This window comes from Lepidochelys kempii, chromosome 6, assembly GCF_965140285.1.
Source record: "Lepidochelys kempii isolate rLepKem1 chromosome 6, rLepKem1.hap1, whole genome shotgun sequence".
Taxonomy (NCBI): domain Eukaryota; kingdom Metazoa; phylum Chordata; order Testudines; family Cheloniidae; genus Lepidochelys; species Lepidochelys kempii.
In genome coordinates, this window is record NC_136385.1 from 78,627,724 (window position 1) to 78,637,059 (window position 9,336).

Genomic DNA, 9,336 nt, shown 5'->3' on the forward strand with positions numbered 1-9,336 from the left:
CATAGTTTCCCCTGCAACCGTGGTGCCTGGGAGCTGCAATATTCTCTCCCCCACAATCCCTGCGAGGCTGTTCCCCGGTCCTCGCTGAAACCCTGAGGAGGCTGTCACCTGTCGCTGGAACCTGCAGGGAAACCTTAAGGAGGCTGTCGCCTGTCGCTGGAACCCTGCCAGGTCCCCGCTGGCTGCCAGCTCCAGTTCCGCAGCCCCATGGACTGAAGCAGAAAATGCCATGGAGATCTCTGGATCTTCATGACATAAACGTAGCCTTACTCTTAATGCATATGTGCTACAGGGCTGAATCAAGGTTTTGCAGACAAGTTAATACCCTAGGGACGACAATCAGAGCTGCCCCTAGGGTATGGCAAATCAGGGCAACCATCCCGGGCCCTGTGCTTTGGAGGACCTTGCACTTCCCGAGAAGGCAGGTTGGGAGGTGAGGCAGGAGTTGGCAGGTGGGCGGGGGGAGGCAAGGAGGAACCACCCTACCAACCTCCCCCTCCCCCCAGTGCTTCCTGCCCGCCGGCAGGCCCTGCCAATCAACATTCCCCTCCCCGTCCCCCCCAGCGCCTACTGCTGATCAGCTTTTCGTGGCAACTGGACTCGGTACTGGGCAGGAGGAGAGAGGGGCAAGGGCACAGTGCGCTGGGGCGGGGGAGGAACTGGATGGGGAAGAGGCAGGGCAGAGGCAGAACGGGGGTGGGAAGAGGCGGGGTGGGGGTGGGGCCTTAGGGGAAGGGGTGGAGTGGGGGCGGAGTTGGGGGGAGCACCCCCCGGTAGATAAAAACTGGGCCCCACACCCCCTTAAGGACGGCCCTGACTACCATTGCCTAACTTTTGAGTGGTTGACATTGCAACGTTAACATTCTTTTAATGTTTTTCTATATATAGTTTAATGTAGTATTCTATGTGTAATTATAAGTAATTAAAACAAAGCTACACTTTCAATTAAATAAACATATTATATCTTGTGAAGTATTTGCCTCGTGATTTTTTATTTGTTTAGTTTTTTCCTAATTTGCAAAATTCAGTAACTTCCAATGAGTTTTCTAGAGAGACAAGGTGGGTGAGGAAATATTGTTTATTGGACCAACTTCTGTTGGTGAGAGAGACAAGCTTTTGAAGCACACAGCGCTCTTCTCCCGATCTGGGAAAGTTTCTCCCAGCATCATAGCTAGTCAAAGCCTAAATGCAAAGTGGAACAGATTGCTTAGCGTAAGTAGTTAGCCCATATTGTAAGGAACCATTCAAACTAGAGTGGCCCGTTAATATCTCTGCAATCATAGGACAAAAAGAGGGGGTTAATAGGTTACAGATTGAAGCAATAAGCCATAAATCTAGTGTCTCTTTCTAGTCGTTACTATGAACTAGCAAGGATCTACTGTATTGCCCAAATTGTTTTTCTTAATTTAGTGAAGACATTATATCTCAGGGTGGCTAAGTGACCTCTGTTTCTATTTTCTGGTAACAAAGAAATATTTAAAACGGAAATATAAATACTTTATAATCCTTGTTTAAATTCAATAATTTCTGCTTTATTGCTTTTCAGCAAAGTCACTGAAATGGGCACAAATAATAATGTGAAAACTTTTAAGTTATAGATAAGATTATAGCCCTGTTCTTCACTACCAATGCATTGATGTCAATCAATGTTCTTAACAGCATATGAATAAACTTTTGGATGTGCCCACTCATTTTCGGTGCCTCAGTTCTTTAGCATCTAATAGAAACAACTAAGGCTTGATCGTTATAAGTGTTGGTCACTGGATGTGTCATTTGACTTAAATAGGAGCGTCAGGTGATCAGCACATCTGAAAATTAGGCCATTGGTGTCTCAGAGTAGTTACCCCAAATTAAGGGACTAATTTAAAAATTTAGGCAATAATTTCTCCAGGAGATGCTGCATCATTTTTGAGCATGGATACATGTTTCCAGACTTTTCTCCTGTAGTCCCATGCAGTGGGTGAAATCCTGGCTTTGATGAAAGTCAGTGGCAAATTTTCCAATGATTTATATGAGGTTATGATTTCACCCAATAAGTTTTTTCATTGAGTGATAAGGTTTCCTTTCAAAATGTATTAATGGATTATGTATTTGCATAAAAATTCCCCATCCGGTCATCACACACCCAGTTTTTTCATTGCTGAAGAGTTGAATTCTTGAGTAAGATTGCTCAAAAATCATATAAACATTGGATAGTTAAAGGCTATTTGCTATGTTAGGTCAGAGGGGTAGCAGTATTAAGTGAAAGCATACTATGTATAGTATAACGTGGGGAGACATAACCAAATAACTAGAAAGTCACGTTGAGAGAGCGGGAGATTTGTCCTTTATTATTCAGAACATACATAGATAAATGAAGAAATTAAATGAAATATTAACATATGCATAGTATGTGGTGCAAAATCTTCTCATTTTACATTTTTTGAGATTATATGAATAATAGTACAAACAGTTTCTTGTGGATCTTCATTTTCTGCTTATACCCACTTTTACAGTCTTTTTCAACACATGTAAAGCATATTTGACATTTATAATAATGGAATGATTAGGCATGTTACTGACATCAGAGTTTAAGGGACTAGGTGACATAAGGAATTTATGTTCCACTTTAATCCATTTGTCAATCTCCTCTGGGACCTGTTTTTATATCTAACTCAAGCCATACTGATTGAAAAAAAAAAAAACAGCCAAATCCAACCGCCTGAAAAAATACTAGATATTTTCATTCACTCTTTAAAGTCTACATTAAAAAGAAGAAAGAGAAATGTTGTTGTTTTTCATATTGATAGTCTCACCAGAATCATATGGCTAGTTATTCTGATCTACTTTCTTTTCAATCCAACAATCAAAATAAACCAAAATACCACAGGTGGATTTTTGGAGGCACTAAATACATAAAGATTTATAAAAGTATGTAATTCCCTAAGGTCCTTATGTTCCACATCAAGTCAATTTTCATTTTAGTTACGTGGAAAAAAATCATCTTTGTGGACTGACAATGATTTTTCTCGTCAGCAAGGAAAGTTTGAGTGTTCCTTGCATCATTGTTCAAGCATGTGTAGTAGCAGTAGCAAATAGAACATCAGAAGTGGCAGTGTAAGGTGCATCATCATAAACAACTGTCCTGAAACAATTGTAAGAAATTGTAAGAAAACTAGTTTCTGTCGTATCTGTCTCATCAACTCCAAACGAACTGCTGCTGTGTTAGTAATAAGGTATATAGGGTCTGATTCTGCTCTAACTTATCCCAATGTAAACCAGAAATAACTCCATTAGAGTCATGTAAGTGAGATCTGAACCAAGCACCTAGTAAAACTTACATTGATGTATTGTGTACAATTCACATTGATTTTGTGTATTGTTACCTATATACTGAAATGTATAGTCAAAAGAAGAATTGTTACTGTGCTTGATATTTGACATCAGCATTCACGCACATATTTGGATAAACTGAACTAAAGTGTTAATACATGGGTCTGTATATTTTACACATTCGTTCTGATATAATGTGCTTCCCACCAAGGCACCAATCTTGGGGTTTAGATATGATAAAAATATGCTGATATTAATCAAATATTTATGAGCTGAACCCAGTATGTTTAAATCTCATTGACCTTTAGTACAGTTATGGCATATATATCATCACTTGGTTGTCCTTACCATTGATTTGGTCTGGAAAAAGTAAAACAAGAGGTTAAGTAGCCCCTAAGGGTAAGTGAAAAATGTAGATTATTGCCATGTTATATTGCTTCAGTATACTTTTTTCCTTTCACAGCCGAGCAATAAGATTGTTCAAAGCAGTAAAATAACATGATGTAATGCTGTATAAGTAATGTTAGTTTTAAAAGTACTGTACATTTATTGTGGCTGTATTATGCATCTTGATGTTCTAAACCAGATGTTCCCAAATTGTGGTACATGTACCACTGGCGGTACCTAAGCTTGTTGGAAGTGGTACACCAAAATCTTTTATTTAAAAAAAAATTAGTTTAAAAGAAACATTGGTTGCATACCTTGCAGTGCACCAGAAAATGCCCAAGAAACAAAATGCAATCTCCTGGCTAATTTCAGACAAAATGGTGAATAAAACTTGCTAACTATGCCAGCATAGTAGTTTTATTTGTATACTGTGGCTGTGTAGATCGGCGCTGTACTCTCATCTGGTGCGCAGGTGGCTGGCTTTCTGTTAGTCCTAACGTTCAGCTTCTGCCAAGCCACATGGCTCCAGCTACTGAGGCAAACTTGCAAAATATCACACTGCTGGAGCGCCTCTCTTCCAAAAAGACCCAGGCAGATCAGAGTGGCTGTAAAACCTGCAGCTGCAGGGAACCCACAAGATCAACAGTGTCAAGCTGTCTAAAGTAGCTCACGAGCATGAGTGCCAACCTCAGGGTAGACTGTCAAGCAACAGGTCTGTCATAAATATAAAGGGAAGGGTAAACCCCTTTGAAATCCCTCCTGGCCAGTGGAAAGCTCCTCTCACCTGCAAAGGGTTAAGAAGCTAAAGGTAACCTCGCTGGCACCTGACCAAAATGACCAATGAGGAGACAAGATACTTTCAAAAGCTGGGAGGAGGGAGAGAAACAAAGGGTCTGTGTCTGTCTGTAGTCGTCTTGGCCGGGGATAGACCAGGAATGGAGTCTTAGAACTTTTAGTAAGTAATCTAGCTAGGTATGTGTTAATTATGATTTCTTTAAATGGCTGAGAAAAGAATTGTGCTGAATAGAATAACTATTTCTGTCTGTGTATCTTTTTTGTAACTTAAGGTTTTGCCTAGAGGGGTTCTCTATGTTTTTGAATCTAATTACCCTGTAAGATATCTACCATCCTGATTTTACAGGGGGGATTTCTTTATTTCTATTTACTTCTATTTTTTATTAAAAGTCTTCTTGTAAAACACTGAATGCTTTTTCATTGTTCTCAGATCCAAGGGTTTGGGTCTGTGGTCACCTATGCAAATTGGTGAGGCTTTTTATCCAACATTTCCCAGGAAAGGGGGGGTGCAAGTGTTGGGAGGATTGTTCATTATTCTTAAGATCCAAGGGTCTGGGTCTGTAGTCACCTAGGCAAATTGGTGAGGCTTTTTACCAAACCTTGTCCAGGAAGTGGGGTGCAAGGTTTTGGGAAGTATTTTGGGGGGAAGGACGCGTCCAAACAGCTCTTCCCCAGTAACCAGTATTAGTTTGGTGGTGGTAGCGGCCAGTCCAAGGTGGAATATTTTGTACCTTGGGGAAGTTTTGACCTAAGCTGGTAAAGATAAGCTTAGGAGGTTTTTCATGCAGGTCCCCACATCTGTACCCTAGAGTTCAGAGTGGGGGAGGAACCGTGACATGGTGGCACAGCGGTGGGATTAACCTGAAATCATTTTGAGATCCAGTTGAGATTTTTTGAACTAGAAATACAGATTTTAAAAAGGAATTTTTAGGAAGTCCAGGAAGCAGCTTTGAAACTGAAAGCAGCTTGGTTTCTCTCTGCTTTGTGGCCAAGCAGAGACAAAAGGGGATTATCTTGTGAATTGCAGGTTTTCTTTGCCTTGAGGCAGGGTACTTAACTCCTGCAGAGAAATTCACAGTCTTCCAACCCAGAGGTTTTTTTTTTTTCTTTTCTTCCTAAAAGTAAATAGGGGGTGTGTGCTCTACCCATTTGCCTGGAGACAAAAGTGGCAGGGGTTTTTTTTAGGATTTTGATTTTTTTTTGTTTTACAAGGAGCACAGGTTTGAAAAGAATTTTTTTTTTCTTTGGGCTGGGTAAGCAGGTTTCCAAGTAGTTGGAGGTTTTTTGCTTTAATTTGGGCCCAGAGCAGAGACAAGGGAATTGTCTTTTTCTGTAGGCTGACAATCACTATCAGAGAATAGGTATTCTATTCCAGCACAACAAAATTTTACAGCCAAGTTTTGTTTGTTTATTTCTAAACCTCGGGTGTAAAGTTAGTTAAAAACAGAGAGGTTAGAATGGCCAAATCCTCGGCTCGACTACAGCTGGAATTAGCCAAATTTCAGGCTGAGGAAAAACAAAGGGAACATGAAAGACAGATAGAACTCATGCGGCTGGAGAAGGAGGTACAGGAGGCTGCCCACAAAAGGGAAATGGAGGCAAGGAAGCATGTGGAGGAGATGGAGAGGATAAAGGCCCAGCAGAATATACCAACAAACCCTAGCAATCCTTCTCCAGGTACCACTTCCCATCCCAGAAAGTTCCCCACCTACAAGGCAGGTGATGATACTGAGGCCTTCTTAGAAAACTTCGAAAGGGCCTGCCTTGGGTACAACATCTCTACTGACCAATACATGGTAGAGCTGAGGCCGCAGCTCAGTGGACCCTTAGCTGAGGTGGCAGCTGAAATGCCTAAAGAACATATGAACAAGTATGAACTGTTTAAATCCAAGGCGAGAGTCAGAATGGGGATAACACCCGAGCAGTCTCGTCGGAGGTTCCGAGCCCTAAGGTGGAAACCAGACATTTCATTTACCCGACATGCCTACCACATTGTGAAACATTGGGATGCCTGGATATCAGGAGCAAGTGTTGAATCTCCAGTAAATTTGCCCTTCCTAATGCAAATGGAACAATTCTTAGAGGGTGTTCCTGAGGAAATAGAAAGATACATCCTAGATGGGAAACCCAAAACTGTAATCGAGGCAGGAGAGATTGGAGCCAGATGGGTGGAGGTGGCAGAGAAGAAGAAAACTGGTCGCAGTTGGAGCGGAGACCAGAAGGGACCACCCCAGACCACACCCTATTACCGGGGGCCGCCCAAAGCCCCACCTACCTCCCAAAGAACCCTCCAGACCCCTTATCGTCCCACCACCCCGTTCTCCAGAAACCCACCTCGCCCCGGTGACCCGTCAGCTGGACGATGTTTTAAATGTAACGAGCTGGGGCATGTAAAGGCCAACTGCCCCAAGAACCCCAACAGATTACAGTTCATTGCACCGGAATCACACCAGAGGTCCACAGGCCCAGATACCTCCCAGATACCCTTGGAGCAGAGGGAAACTGTGAGTGTGGGCGGGAAGAAGGTCACCGCGTGGAGGGACACCGGAGCACAAGTGTCAGCTATCCATGCTTCCTTAGTGGACCCCAATTTAATCAACCCAGAGATCCAAGTGACGATTCAACCCTTCAAGTCCAACTCTTTCAATTTGCCTACAGCCAAGTTGCCTGTCCAGTACAAGGGCTGGTCAGGAATGTGGACTTTTGCAGTCTATGATGATTATCCCATCCCCATGCTGTTGGGGGAAGACTTGGCCAATCACGTGAAGCAGGCCAAGAGGGTGGGAACGGTCACCCGCAGCCAGGCTAAACAGGCCGTGGGGCCTAGCTCTGTTCCGGAAACTTCTATCAGGGCCCGGTCAGAGGTGATGGACCCGGACCCCAGGCCAATGTCTGCAACAGCAGTAGTGGATCCAGTCCCAGAGACCCAGACGGAACCAGTCCCAGAACCGAAACCAGCCAAACAACCAACACCAGACCCCGTGCCAGCACTGAATCCAGTACTTGCAACCTCAACACCACAGGGCCCCACCGAACCTGAACTGGCAGCAGCCGATAACCCTACACAAGAGGCTCAGCCGGAGCCTGAATCCCAACATAGTGCACCAGCGGAGAGCGGTTCACAGTCAACAGAAACAGCTCCATCCCCTATATCGCTTCCAGAGGGACCAAGCCTATGTCCCCAATCCAATGAGGAACTGATGTCTCCAGCATCAAGGGAACAGTTCCAGACCGAACAGGAAGCAGATGAAAGCCTCCAGAGAGCGTGGACGGCGGCACGGAGCAACCCACCGCCTCTCAGCTCTTCTAATCGATCCAGGTTTGTGGTAGAAAGAGGACTTTTATACAAGGAAACTCTTTCTGGGGGACACCAGGAAGACTGGCATCCTCAGAGACAGTTGGTAGTTCCAACTAAATACCGGGCCAAGCTCTTGAGCTTAGCCCATGATCACCCTAGTGGCCATGCTGGGGTGAACAGGACCAAAGACCGTTTGGGGGGATCATTCCACTGGGAGGGAATGGGCAAGGATGTTTCTACCTATGTCCAGTCTTGTGAGGTGTGCCAAAGAGTGGGAAAACCCCAAGACCAGGTCAAAGCTCCTCTCCAGCCACTCCCCATCATTGAAGTTCCATTTCAGCGAGTAGCTGTGGATATTCTGGGTCCTTTTCCGAAAAAGACACCCAGAGGAAAGCAGTACATACTGACTTTCATGGATTTTGCCACCCGATGGCCGGAAGCAGTAGCTCTAAGCAACACCAGGGCTAAAAGTGTGTGCCAGGCACTAGCAGACATTTTTGCCAGGGTAGGTTGGCCTTCCGACATCCTCACAGATGCAGGGACTAATTTCCTGGCAGGAACTATGAAAAACCTTTGGGAAGCTCATGGGGTAAATCACTTGGTTGCCACTCCTTACCATCATCAAACAAATGGCATGGTGGAGAAGTTTAATGGAACTTTGGGGGCCATGATACGTAAATTCGTAAATGAGCACTCCAATGATTGGGACCTAGTATTGCAGCAGTTGCTCTTTGCCTACAGAGCTGTACCACATCCCAGTTTAGGGTTTTCCCCATTTGAACTTGTATATGGCCGTGAGGTTAAGGGGCCATTGCAGTTGGTGAAGCAGCAATGGGAGGGATTTACACCTTCTCCAGGAACTAACATTCTGGACTTTGTAACCAACCTACAAAACACCCTCCGAACCTCTTTAGCCCTTGCTAGAGAAAACTTACAGGATGCTCAAAAAGAGCAAAAAGCCTGGTATGATAAACATGCCAGAGAGCGTTCCTTCAAAGTAGGAGACCAGGTCATGGTCTTAAAGGCGCTCCAGGCCCATAAAATGGAAGCATCGTGGGAAAGGCCATTCGTGGTCCAGGAGCGCCTGGGAGCTGTTAATTATCTCATAGCATTCCCCACCTCCAACCGAAAGCCTAAGGTGTATCATATTAATTCTCTAAAGCCCTTTTATTCCAGAGAATTAAAGGTTTGTCAGTTTACAGCCCAGGGAGGAGACGACGCTGAGTGGCCTGAAGGTGTCTATTACGAAGGGAAATGTGCTGGTGGTGTGGAAGAGGTGAACCTCTCCATGACCCTTGGGCGTATGCAGCGACAGCAGATCCAGGAGCTGTGCACTAGCTACGCGCCAACGTTCTCAGCCACCCCAGGACTGACTGAACGGGCATACCACTCCATTGACACAGGTAATGCTCACCCAATTAGGGTCCATCCTTACCGGGTGTCTCCTCAAGCTAAAACTGCTATAGAACGGGAGATCCAGGATATGTTACAGATGGGTGTAATCCGCCCCTCTGAAAGTGCATGGGCATCTCCAGTGGTTCTAG